The sequence below is a fragment of the Schistocerca gregaria genome, chromosome 1 (assembly GCF_023897955.1).
Source record: "Schistocerca gregaria isolate iqSchGreg1 chromosome 1, iqSchGreg1.2, whole genome shotgun sequence".
Lineage (NCBI taxonomy): Eukaryota > Metazoa > Arthropoda > Insecta > Orthoptera > Acrididae > Schistocerca > Schistocerca gregaria.
In genome coordinates this window covers 917661638-917676289 of record NC_064920.1, presented here as the reverse complement: position 1 = coordinate 917676289, position 14652 = coordinate 917661638, and the positions used below count along the sequence as shown (strand labels likewise).

Genomic DNA, 14652 nt, shown 5'->3' with positions numbered 1-14652 from the left:
ACAGCTTCCTCTTCAGACCTTTGTGGCCGTGCCACAGAAAACTGATTTGCGAAAAGAATGATACTCATTGAGAGGTTATAAATGCCATAATGCACAGTTGTATGCCACTGATGTTACTTGTACTTACGAAATTGAAACTTTTAATTTTAAGAAAATTTCTAGCAGATTGTGAATAATTTAGGACTAAAGGAGTCTGCTCGCCGTATAGCAGAGGCATTAAGTCACTGGCACTCCACTCAGCAAAGGTGAAGTGCGATGTGGATTGGGAGGGGAACGACAGGATAGATGGAGGGGAAACTGTCGGGCGAGGAAGATGTAGAGATAGTGGGTCAGTGGAGACAAGGAAAGGAGAGTTATGGGAGCAAAGGATGTGTTGCAAGGATAACTCCCATCTGCGTAGCTCAAGACAGCTGGTGGTGGAGGGAAGGGTCCAGATGTCACAAGTTGTGAAGCAGCCATTGAATCAGAGCATGTGCTCAGTTGCCGGTTGTGCCATTGGGTTGTCAGCTTTGTTCTTTGCCACAGTTGGGTAATAGCCATTTATTCTACTGGACAGTTGGTTGAGGACATAAAAAGCTGTGTAGTGATTACAGCAGAGTTGTTACATGTCATGATTGCTTTCACAGATGGGCCTACCTCTGATGGGATTGGAGAAGCCTATGACATTTCTGGAGAAGGAAGTGCTGGGTGGGTGGTTTGGTCAGGTTTTGCACCTGGGTCTTCTAGAGGAATATGATCCTTTTGGCAAGGAGTTGGGAATGGGAATTGCATGTAGAGGGACCAGGAGGTGAATTAGGTAGAGTGTGCAACAGAATATCACTCTAAGAGAAGTAGGCAGGATGAATTTGCACCCATGACCCAGAGGTAGCATCTTTGACTAACGTCAAAATGTCCTCAGTCCTGGGTTGAACCTCATCCTTGCTTAAATTTTGAATAAAAATTACTAGTAGTGACGACCATTGCATCCTGACTTATGAAGTCGCCCTTGTTCTGCCAATGGCCTTGTCAAAGGTGGTGGAGGAGTGCTCCAGAAAGGTGGAAGAATCGATAATGATCAACAGCATGAGGATGCAGAAGGCAATGGAAACCACTGCATTAAAGATACATAATGTGTATCCAAAGGACATGTGATCTGTAATGAGTAAGTGTCATGATGATTTCTCCATTGGCAAAAGATTCTGGACTAATTAGTCCCCCATTCAGAGCACTGTGAAGGACCACCCGGGGGGGGGGGGGGGGGGGGGGAGCGTGACTATGAGAAAAAGATTTAGTAACAAAAAAAAAAAAGGGTAATGTTCGATGAGTTGGGGTGTGGAATAGCAGAAATTTGAACTTGGTAGGGAAGCTAGGAAATACTAAGGTTCAGTCTAGATAAAGAGGGGGTCATGGAAGAGAAATGGAAAGAAGACAAGAACTTCTAGTCCGAAGAGTAAGGGGTAATATCAACAGCAATAGAAAATGGTATAATGGGAGTAAGATTCATTATGAATGGATGAATGGGAAGGTAGGGCAGAGAGTGAGTTACAGTGAATAGTTCAGTGATAGGGTTGTTCTCACCAGAATTGAAAATGGTATAATGGGAGTAAGATTCATTATGAATGGATGAATGGGAAGGTAGGGCAGAGAGTGAGTTACAGTGAATAGTTCAGTGATAGGGTTGTTCTCACCAGAATTGGCAGCAAACCAATGCTGACAACAATTGTTCAAATAACATGTTGATGTTGCAAGCAGAGGATGTGTAATTCAGTATGTAAAGGAAGATGGAGAATTGGAATGTGATTTTAGGGAAGGGAGTAGAAAAAAAGGTTAGAGAGAATATGGGCTTGGTAGTTGGAACAAGAGAGGAGAAAGACTAATTGAGTTCAGCAGTAAATATCAGTTACTAACAGTGTATACTCCTTTTCAAGACTCACAAGAGGATGAGGTATACTTGCAAAAAGCTAGGAGGTATGGGAATAATTCATTTACATTACATCATGGTGAAGCAGAGACGCCAAAATCAGATTTTGGATTATAAGGTTTACCCAGGAGCACATTTTAGTAATGAGGAAGAGTAGGATGAAGTTTAGGAAGCTAGTCAGAAAGAATCAGTGCCAAGAAAGTGTGATACACAACTACTAACGAATGCAGAGACACATTTAAAGTTCTCTGAGGCTGTAGGTACTGTGATAAGGAATGGCTCTGTAGACGGTTCAGCTTAAGAGGAATGGGCATATCTGAAAAGGGCAAACACAGAAGCTGGAAAGAAAACCATAGGTACATTGAAGGTAACTGTGAAGAAACCATGGATAACAGAAGAAATACTTCAGTCAATTGACAAAAGAAGAATGTTTGAAAATGTTCAGGGAAATTCAGGAGTATAGAAATACATGTCATGTAATTTTGGAACACGTATTATGTTCGAGTATAATGTCTTTTCTGGAGACTAGAAATCTACTCTGTAAGAATCAGCATGGGTTTCGAAAAAGACGGTCGTGTGAAACCCGGCTCGCACTATTCGTCCATGAGACTCAGAGGTCCTTAGACACAGGTTCACAGGTAGATGCCGTGTTTCTTGACTTCCGCAAGGCGTTTGACACAGTTCCCCACAGTTGTTTAATGAACAAAGTAAGAGCATACGGACTATCAGATCAATTGTGTGATTGGATTGAGGAGTTCCTAGATAACAGAACACAGCATGTCATTCTCAATGGAGAGAAGTCTTCCGAAGTAAGAGTGATTTCAGGTGTGCCGCAGGGGAGTGTCATAGGACCGTTGCTATTCACAATATACATAAATGACCTGGTGGATGACATCGGAAATCACTGAGGCTTTTTGCAGATGATGCTGTGGTGTATCGAGAGGTTGCAATAATGGAAAATTGTACTGAAATGCAGGAGGATCTGCAGCGAATTGACGCATGGTGCGCGGAATGGCAATTGAATCTCAATGTAGACAAGTGTAATGTGATGCGAATACATAGAAAGATAGGTCCCTTATCATTTAGCTACAAAATAGCAGGTCAGCAACTGAAAGCAGTTAATTCCATAAATTATCTGGGAGTATGCATTAGGAGTGATTTAAAATGGAATGATCATATAAAGTTGATCGTCGGTAAAGCAGATGCCAGACTGAGATTCATTGGAAGAATCCTAAGGAAATGCAATCCGACAACAAAGGAAGTAGGTTACAGTACGCTTGTTCGCCCAATGCTGGAATGCTGCTCAGCAGTGTGGGATCCGCACCAGGTAGGGTTGATAGAAGAGAAGATCCAATGGAGAGCAGCGCGCTTCGTTACAGGATCATTTAGTAATTGCACAAGCGTTACGGAGATGATAGATAAACTCCAGTGGAAGACTCTGCAGGAGAGACGCTCAGTAGTTCGGTACGGGCTTTTGTTAAAGTTTCGAGAACATACCTTCACCGAAGAGCCAAGCAGTATATTGCTCCCTCCTACGTATATCACGCGAAGAGACCATGAGGATAAAATCAGAGAGATTAGAGCCCACACAGAAGCATACCGACAATCCTTCTTTCCACGTACAATACGAGACTGGAATGGAAGGGAGAACCGATAGAGGTACTCAGGGTACCCTCCGTCACACACCGTCAGGTGGCTTGCGGAGTATGGATGTAGATGTAGATGTAGACATTTAGGAATGAAAATAAATAGGAAGTACAGGGGGGCCAAGCAAAATTGGCTGCATGAAAAATTTGAAGAAATCGAAAGAGAAATGATAGTTGGAAGAATGGACTCAGCAAATGGAAAAGTGAAAATGGCCTTTAGTGAAATGAAAAGCAAGAGCAGTAACATTAAGAGTGCAATGAGAATTCCACTGTTAAATGCAGAGGAGAGAGTGGATACATGCAAAGAGTACATTGAAGGCCTCTACAAGGTGAAAAAGTTATCTGATGAGATTACAGGAGAAGGAATAGAAGTCTACATGATCCAGTGTTGAAACCAGAATTAAAAATAGCTTTGGACAACTTAAGATCAAATAAGGTGGAGGAGATAGATAACATTCCATCAAAATTCCTAAAATCATTGGGGGAAGTGGCAACAAAATGACTATTTATATTGGTGTGTAGACTGAATGAGGCTGGCGATATACCATCAGACTTTTGCAAAAACATCATCCACACAGTTATGAAGACAGCAAGAGCCAGCAAGTGTGAGAATTAATGTACAATCAGATTAACAGCTCATGCATCCAAGTTACTGGCAAGAAAAATATACAAAAGAATGGCAAATAAAATTTAGCAACCTAAAGGTGATTATCATTTTGTCTTTAGGAAAGATAAAAGACACCAGAGAGGCAGTTCTGACATTGTGATTGATGATGGAAGTGAGACTGTAGAAAAATCAAGACACATTGATAGGGTATGTGAACCTCAAAAAAGCATTGACAATGTAAAATGGTGCAAGATGTGCAAAATTCTTAGAAAAATGGGGGAAGTTCTAAGGAAAGACCAGTAGTACACAATATGTCCAAGAACCAAGAGGAACAATGAGACTGGAAGACCAAGAACAAAGTGCTCATACGAGGACTATTCAGAAAGTAAGGAACGATAGGTCGTGAAATGGAAACCACATTAAAAATCAAAACTGTTTTATTTGCAACAGTTAAGCTACAACTCCCAGCTACTTATCTCCATAGTCGCCGATCCAACTTAGATGTTTGTCATAGCATTGTACCAACTTTCCAATACCCTTGTTATAGAAGGAAGCCCCCAGCACTTCCCGCCAACTCTCTACACTGGCCTACAGCTCGTTGTCTGTGCCAAAATGTTGTCTTCATAGCCAGCGGTTCATGTGAGCAGAGATGGAACTCAGAGGGAGACAATTACGGGCTGTATTGTGGGTAATCAAACATTTCCAATTGAAAATTATGCTGGAGCATCTTCATTGCCCCTGCAGAATCCAGCTGAGAATTGTCTTGAAGAAGAAAACGCACAACAGTTATGTAATGTTGGCTGCATAGCTTCAGGCGAAATTTCTCACCAGGCCCTCGTACTTGGCAGGAGATACTATTGTTCTAGGTATCTTTATGTGCTCCCTGTGTGCTCAGAACTAAAAAGAAGAACATAACACGATTGACGGGCATACTAGACACACTGCCCAACACACCTGTGCAAAATTTCATTGGATTTTCACTGTGGTTTCCATTTTGTGCCCGATTGTCCCTTACTTTAAGAATAATCTTCATATTAAAAAGGGTGTAAGATAGGGATGCAATCCTTTATCCCTCCTGTTCAATCTACACATCGAAGAATCAGTGATGGAAATACAAAAAAGATTCAAGAGTGGGACATTGCTATCCTCAGTGAAAGTGAAGAGTAGTTAGAGGATGTGTTGAACAGAATGAACAGTCTATTGAGTACAGAATATGGACTGATAGAAAATTGAAGAAAGATGAAAGTAAAGAGAGCACTAGCAGAAATGAGAATAGCGAGAAACTTAACATTGGAACTGGGAATCACGAAGTAGATGAAGTTAAGGAATCCTGCCACCTCGGCAGTAAAATAACTCTAGCCAGCAAAATGTCTCATTATAGACGGAGCTAGGAGGACACAAAAAGCAGTCTAGTTCTAGTAAGAAAGGCTTTCCTGTCAGGAGAAATCTGCTAGTATCACACACAGTTCCCAATTTGAGGAAGATGCTTCTGAAAAGGTAAATTTGGAGCACAGCATTGTATGGTAGTGAAACATGCACTTTGGGAAAACCAGAAAGGAAGAGAATCAAAGCCTTTGAGAAGTGATGCTACAGAGCAATGTTGAAAATTATGTGGACTGGTAAGGAAATTATTGAGGAGGATCTCCACAGATTTGGCAAGGAAAGGAACAGATGGAAAACACTGGCAAGAAGGACGGGATGACAGGACACCTTTTATGACTTCTGGTAATAACTATCATGGTGCTAGAGTGTGCTGTAGAGGGTAATACAGGGTGTATACTACCCAGGACAACCAGGAGATCCGGGAAAAACTTGGGAATTTTTTCATCCGGAACAAAACCGGGAAAAACCCGGGAATTTTTTTAGAAATCCGGGTATTTTTCAATGTTTTAGTTTTCTGTTAAATTTTTGTAATTTAGACTGGTAAGAACCGATACTCTAACAAAGGATATTACTGTATCCCGCCACTGCAGGACAACACTTCAACAATAAAACAATAAAAGGAGAGAAAAAAATGAAAATAACTTAAATTGCAAAGGAAATGTGCCATATACAACAATGACACACAGTGCTCATGGAAGCGTGTGCCAACAGCAAAATGTGTCAACGGCCTTAGGAAGACTATACAGTGCTTCATGACAACAAATTGCCTCCGATGAGCTTGAAGTCACAGTTGTTTACGTTGGATTCGTTTTGGCAGCTACAAGCGGGCTCATGCACATGCACAGTTGAGTCGCGTTTGAGCACTAGATTCTCCCGCATCTGGCTACAGAAATGTGGCTGTTGGCTTTGCAAGCACTCGTAGCAGGCAGCTAGATGCTACCGGGAAAAGGGGGTGCCAAATTCATATTCTTGAGGAAAAAAGCTTGTTTCACAAAGCGCTTAGAATCCAGTGCACTTTGGTCTATCGATTATTGATATGATTTTGAAACATATCCCTGTTCGTTTTTGAACACATTTTAAGTTGATTTCTGAATGAATCATAAGTTGTTTTTTGAATGCATGCATAGTATACGTGATGTCTCTGTCAGGAGGATCCTCGTCGCATCTAGAAATAAACTTTCCGCAGACAAAAGGGGACGAGGCTATACGAGTTGAGGGAGTAAAGCCAAATGGATGAATGCCAATTGCTGTCTGATTATGTGGTTGATTGAGTTTGCGAATTATCAGTGTTGTTATAATTACTAGCGAAATCCCTAGATTCAGACTACGAGGATGGAAATAAACGACTAACAGGAATAACAAGTGAGGAAGATTACGTATTATCTTCTCGGTGTATCCAAGGAAATGAAATTTTGACAGAAAATTTTTGGCCACATCGCTACACTAGTAAGGACCAGTCGTACAGTCATTACACTAGCAGCCACTTAAATTCTGGAAGTAACGCAGAAAGCATGTTGTATGAACATGTAACAATGCCTAACCAGAGAATAATCGCGAGATAACTAAACATGTGGCTGGGTTAGCGAAGTTAATCGGCGAACAAATTTTGACAATGGCAGGAATAGCTACAGAACTGGTGATGACAAGACTGTTTGTTAGAGCGAAGAAGGAGAAGAAATGGGGACATCACACAAATTATGGAAGAATAAGACGATTCCAAATTCATATAAAAATTTCGTAAAACTACTTTATGATCTCATGCTTGAGAAACTGGTGCATATAAATGAAATGTATAACTACTTCCTAATATAAAGCTTTTTGCTTGTAGTAGGCCAAATAGGCATTTGATATTGGTACTTCGTGAATTATATTTTGTTGTGTTATAAAAATGACCATTTGTGCCCAAACAGTCTCGTTTATTTGATGTGTGTTACAAAAATGCTGCAATATTAGAAATGCCTATTTTGTTTTATCTAGCAGACAATGACAAAATAGACGTAATCAGATCGAGAAACCACACCAGTCTTGCGTATTATTTGTATCATCAGCTTTTTCAGTATTAGATAACATTTCGATTTTTCATGTAGCAAAACGTGTCACGAACTTTGGTGAGATAATAGATTCTTTCGCAGAAAGGACAGCATGCCATGTAAAGCTGTAGCAAGAGTAGAGAGGAAAAAAAATGCTAGGAGCTCAGGATTGTAGAAATGTGTACTTCCTTGCTTGTCTCTTGTCTCTATTGATTTTATGTATCCTATATTTAATTTTATGTCACACAAAACAGCAAGTTATTAGCTAACAGGCAATAAAAAGTGCAATTTTTCTGAAGAGTTCTTGTTCTTCCGATTACAGATAATCCCATTCGCTATTAATTGCGAGATTTCTTTACAAGAGGGGCAGGCTGTCAAACCAGCTGACTGGGAGCACAAGAAACACCATAGGAAATTTCAATTTCCACTGTCCTGAATATAGTTTGATGACACCCATTACAAAGTATACACGTTTCAATTCCACAGAGTGAAATACAGTGACGTGCGATAGAAGAATGCTGTCTGAAGAGGCGTGGTACTGCACTTTGGCACACTTATAACCAAATAACATGTCTTACATTTCCTGGAACACGTTTGTTTTATGCTTCAGACTCTCCAAAAGAAGTGCACTACAAGATGGACATATTTTTGAAAATTCAATTTTTTTTGTACTTACCCGGTTAGCAAATATCGTAGATCCGGGGCTGATGTGCAGAGCAGTTTGAGTTATAGTGACCCATGTTTACATTTAGTGATTTTGCTGTTTCCCCTTCATTACTCTCACGTCAAATGAAAACAAAACAGATATTTGTGGCCAGGTGCTATCAAGTAAATTAAAATACATTGACATAATTACAGAAGGCTAAAATATGTTATTAGTTTCAGATTTTATTTTATTTCCACCTTTCTGACAGTCAAGCATTAATCGCCTTGCAGAACAATGAAATTATTTTTGTCTGTTTGCTAAAGAAATTTGACTTTTATTAACCTTTTCGGCAGAGGCAGTCAATGTATTTGAAACAAAATGTTTAATTGCGCATACCTGGTTAGTTTCAAGTGTTTGCTGCATTTCATGTGCACGTTTTCATCTTTCAAGCACATATGGCATTATGCCATAAGAAAGAACCATACATGAAATAAATACAGCACTGGTGCTCCAAGAAAATTTGCGTCCCAGAAACCACACTGAAAAGATTAATATCAGGTCGAAATCTACTTCACTGAGAATCTGGATATACGAATGTGCACTTTAAGTATGCATTTTAAATGTACACATTTTAGTATGGTTCACGAAATTCTGGTGCTCTTGGAGTATCCTCTGATGTCTCGTTTCTTTTATGACATAATGTATGATCTTTCAATGTTTTACACGTACATACATATGGGCTTCCTATGTCATGGTAACTGCGCAAGCACGGTGTCGCCTGTTATCTGCACTCTCTGGCAACTGCTAAAATGAAGATATTTTTAACAGGTCACGGGAAAAAATTGCGAATGGTGTTTTGAAAAGCGCTTCTTTCAGGGTAAATAGCCTTTTACATAAGTTGAACTATGTGCAAGAATGTACTATGAATTCCTTAAATTACAGATCGTTTGACTCTCATTTAAAAATCAACTCTTCGACGTCGAGCCATTTAGAATTTTGAACCCTGAAGATCAGATATTTATGTCATTGTTAAAAATTTTACTGGCACATTTGTGTGATATATCTTAAAGTGTAACACGGGCAAAAAAGATCAACATTATATGCGAAAGCTTAGCTTCTCTTGTAGCTTAGTGACCATAGAGACCAATATTATATGTGAACGCTTTGCTTTTCTCGTAGCAACACTATGTATATTAATTTAAACTATTAACTTTCCCTGTTTGTGTGTTCGTGCTACTTAACAGTGACATTGCTGTTGGCTACCTACATCACGTGTCCTATGCTCTGAATATCCGCTGTCATGATCACGTGACATGAGCTATGACTGGCTTACAAAAGTGAATCGCAATCTCAATTTCAATGATTCGGAAAGTAACATGCGGTGTATGGTGGAATTCCAATGTATACTTTCGTAATATGAAAATATGCAGCATACATATTGCTGCACACCAAAAATATTTCCAAAACGTGTCTTTTTCTCTGAGTTTTGTTTTCTATTGTGCCAGGAAATTCAACGCCCGTGTATAAACCCATAACCATTCAAAGGTTTGATAAGTTTTGCATGGAAAGTATACTGTCACTTAACACGGAAAAAGTGTGTTTTCACCCTGAAGAAAGTGTATTGTTAACCGGGAAACCCAGGAAAAATCCGAGAATTTTTTTTCCTTGTCCGCGTATACACCCTGTAATAATTGTAAGAGGAAGACAGAGATTGGAATACACCCAGTAAATAATTGATGGTGTTGGTTGTAATTGCTACTCTGGGATGAAAAGATTTACACAGGAGAATAACTTGTGGCAGGCTGCATCAAACCAATCAGAAGACTGATAAGATTTCCGGATGTGGTGACAGGTAATCAAAGCCCTGGTGAAGGATGTGGTCCAGTTGTTCCATTACAGGATGATACTGGGTGTCAAGGGGGCACACCTTTGTAGCTGATTGTTGGGATTGTTTGGATACATTAGGGATGTGAGAGGTGGGAAATCAGTTTGTGGACTAGATCCTTTTGACACATTATTTGCTCCACCAACTCTCCTGACCTCAATCTCTGCTAATTCACTCTTCTTACACCTGCATCCAGAAGTTTCCGTCTCTTCTGTCCTATCATCTCATCTCAGTCCACCTCCCACTCACCTTCATCGTGTGCCACATCTCATTTGCTCCCGAATCCATACATAAAATGCCTAGCCCATGCAAGTACCATCCCTCCCTCCCTGGATTCTAGCCAGCTAACCTGGAGCTTCCTTCCAAGCCACTAGCTGCCTGTTCCCAACCCCTCTTCTTGCCTCTGTCTCCCCCTCTACCAACCCTGTTGGACTCAATCCCCACCCCCACCCCCCTCCCCCACCCCACCCCACCTCACCCCACTCCACTCCACTCCACAATACTCCAACTGTCCACAACGTAGGATCATAGGTGTTTGCGTTTTATACACTTTAGCTCAACGAAGAACTTACTCTGAGAGCTAGCGAGTTTCTTTCTTTCTTTCTCAGATAAATTTCAGTCATCAGTTGCAAGTGAATTTTATTATCTTCGCCAGTCTCGACAGATTACTTTCTAATCTTCAGAAGCCAACAATATTAGGTATATTTTAAATCTTTAGACCTTAGCGATATGTTTATGTGAAGAATAAAAAGTATATTACAGGAACATACTTAGTTTAGCAGGAGGAACATACTTAGTTTAGCAGACATTCAATACTTTCTTCATAGAAGAATAATGCCATGGTATGTTCAGAAACTTTCGTGTTGTTTATGATTATTTTAAGCAGCATTTGACAATTTACAATAACTGAGTCAGATTTATGTACCTGTTGAACTGCCAGCTAGGAACATATATGAAAGCATATATAAAAAATATAACCAAGGCATGTGGAGACAGTATATATGATACATTTGGGGAAAAAAAATGACCTACATTTCCAATATATGAAAGGTACGAGCTAGTTTTCACATTTTATAAGAGATGATATGTTATCAAAATAGTGTCTGTTTTGTAATGCAAGTTGATCATTCAACAAATCTTTTGAATTTAGATGAGAATGTTTGTGTATTTCAAAGTCTTCTTAAAAGGTTCATTTTGTAGCCCCCGTCAATTGTATATAAAATTTCCTTGTTAAGCAAGGATGGCGGAGGTGGTGTGTGTTTCTCTATTTTAAGATGTTATGCAAAACTTGAATTCTATGATCCTTTCCATCTGTTCAGCAAGTGCTTGTGTAGATGACAAATTATTTTTTTTTTTAAACTGGTAAAGGTAATAAAATGTATTTGCAACTAATGACTAAAATTTGTTTAAACAAATAATTCTTAAGTGGCTGAAAATTACAGCCATAAATGAAATAGGTTTCATTCTGTTCTGTGTCTGTTGATGACTCGGTGCCTCCATTGTCCAATGACTGATCCTCTTTATTCTTCTTTTATTTACAAAGTTCAGCTTATTTCAAAAAGTTCTTTTTGAAAAATACTAAATTGGTGATCCCTTGACGCCTCAAAACATGTCCTACCAACCAATCCTGTCTTCTAGTCAAGTTGTGCCACAAACTACTCTTCTCCCCAATCTTATTCAATACTTCCTCATTAATTATGTGATCTACCCAACTAATCTTCAGCATTCTTCTGTAGCACCACATTTCGAAAGCTTCTATTCTATTCTTGTCTAAACTATTTATCGACCACGTTTCACTTCCATACATGGCTACACTCCATACAAATACTTTCAGAAACGACTTCCTGACATTTAAATTTATACTCGATGTTACCAAATTTTTCTTCTTCAGAAACACTTTCCTTGCCATTGCCAGTCTACATTTGATATCCTTTCTACTTTGACCATCATCAGTTATTTTTCTCCCCAAATAACCAAACTCCTTTACTACTTTAAGTGCTTCATTTCCTAATCTAATTCCCTCAGCATCACCCGACTTAATCCGACTACATTCCATTATCCTCATTTTGCTTTTGTTTATGTTCATCTTATTCCCTCCTTTCATGACACTGTCCATTCCGTTAAACTGCTCTTCCCAGTCCTTTGCTGTCTCTGGTAGAATTACAATGTCATCGGCGAACCTCAAAGTTTTTATTTCTTCTCCATGGATTTTAATACCTACTCCGAATTTTTCTTTTGTTTCCTTCACGGCTTGCTCAATATACAGATTGAATAACATCGGGGATAGGCTACAACCCTATCTCACTCCCTTTCCAACCACTGCCTCTGTTTCATGCCCCTCGACTCTTATAACTGCCATCTAGTTCCTGTACAAATTGTAAATAGCCTTTTGCTCCCTGTGTTTTACCCCTGCCACCTTCAGAATCTGAAAGAGAGTATTCCAGTCAACATTGTCAAAAGCTGTCTCTAAGTCTACAAATGCTAGAAACGTAGGTTTGTCTTTCCTTAATCTAGCTTCTAAAATAAGTCGTTGGGTCAGTATTGCCTCACATGTTCCAATATTTCTACAGAATCCAAACTGATCTTCCCCGCGGTCGGCTTCTACCAGTTTTTCCATTCGTCTGTAGAGAATACGCGTTAGTATTTTGCAGCCGTGACATTAAACTGATTGTTCGGTAATTTTCACATCTGTCAACACCTGCGTTCTTTGGGATTGGTATTATTATATTCTTCTTGAAGTCTGAGGGTATTTTGCCTGTTTCATACATCTTGCTCACCAGATGGTAGAGTTTTGTCAGGACTGGGTCTCCCAAGGCCGTCAGTAGTTCTAATTGAATGTTGTCTACTCCCGGGGCCTTGTTTCGAATCAGGACTTTCATTGCTCTGTCAAACACTTCACGCAGTATCGTATCTCCCATTTCATTTTCATCTACATCCTCTTCCATTTCCATAATATTTTCCTCAAGTACATTGCCCTTGTATAGACCCTCTGTATACTCCCTCCACCTTTCTGCTTTCCCTTCTTTGGTTAGAACTCGGTTTCCATCTGAGCTCTTGATATTCATACAAGTGGTTCTCTTGTATCCTTTGAGGATAGTAAATTCATTAAAGAAGCATTTTCAGAAGCTGCTAGTGAGTTTGCTTCAGAATTTCATAAATAAGTCTGAAATAGGGGGTGCCATCATACCTTTTCATTTCTCATCAACAGTGATCATGAGAAGAGTTCAAACAATGTCTAATGTTTTTTCTCACTTGTAAAGACTTGGATGAGTGCTCTTTTTTTCATTGCAATTAGGTGATTCGGATGATGCAACAGTTACTGCTCAGTTGCCACTTTCTGTGAGGATGATTTTTAATACCTTTACTGTTATCCACAACTCGCAGTCATTACCACAGATTGCGCTGCAGTCTTAAGACTTTCTGAATATTGTTGTCTTGCTCACTGCCAAAGAGGGGAAAGTTTTCCATAGTTTTGAACATATCACTGCATTTTACACCAGCAGTCTCTTTGTGGAAAGTTTTTAAATTCAAATGAAGCTATGAAAACTGTTGTGAAGGTAGTCAACATATTTAGGTCTCTCTCTCTCTCTTCAGAAAAAAACTTTTCCAAGACTTGTCAGAGGAACTCAAACTGCAGTATGAACATCTGTTTCTTGATACCAAAATGAGTTAGCTGAGCAAGGCAAAAGCACTTTGTTTCTACCATCTTTTACTGGCCGTCAAACTGTTTGTGCAAGAACTGGAAGAGAGTAGTCTGTTAGCTTCCACAGAAGGTCCTCTCAGGCTTAATAATTTTGCTTTCTTAGTTGTCCTAACAGGAAAACTTCATGAGCTAAATTGGAAATTTCAAGATAGCGATGAAGTTGAAGATTAGACATGGCTCAGCCACAGCCTGAGGGTTGAGGTTCTGGTAAAGTAAGGCCATGAGTACTGGTCATAAGTCTTGCTTACATAGCTTCATCTTCGTCTGGTGTTCCTTTATTCTTTTCACTCTTTTTTTCAACAGAATATGGAAGTACTGCTTCTGAAGACTCAAATAAGCAAATACACAGGGTGGTAATAATTAAACTTCTGCTGCTTTGGAGGACCTACATGGAAAACGAATGATCATAGGACAATGAAACTTTGAGCACACATTTGTAAGGACATGCGGAACAGAAATAATGAATAAACCATTGAAAAAAAAAAACATTTTAGTTCCCATGTAAAGGGTAATGTTTGTTAATTGTATACCATGCTTGTGCGCTGGGTTGCAAACATTGCTCAATGTGACGACTATCTGCACCCACAAGATCCTGGAACTGCACTAAAGATTCCATTGCACAATTGTTTGCAGCATTTTTCAAATGGTGGACCATGGAACGTTCGGTTGTTGTGATAAAGATTGTGCACTGCTTGAAGATTGCACATTGAATGCAGCATTCTCAGCCATGGCAACGTTAACTACTTCAACAATTTGTGGCACAGATGGCTGTTGGCCTCCCGCAGGAGCAATTCCCAAATCGCCAGTTAATTCAGACTACAGAATCATGTTCTTCAACCCTGGTGCGGGAAG

At 39.6% G+C, this 14652-nt stretch overlaps 1 protein-coding gene across 1 annotated transcript in view; it reads left to right on the top strand.

The window, feature by feature from the left end:
* LOC126275159 (DNA-directed RNA polymerase I subunit RPA1) overlaps nucleotides 1-14652 on the top strand; it is a 251192-nt gene that overhangs the window by 216552 nt on the left and 19988 nt on the right. The window lies entirely within an intron of this gene.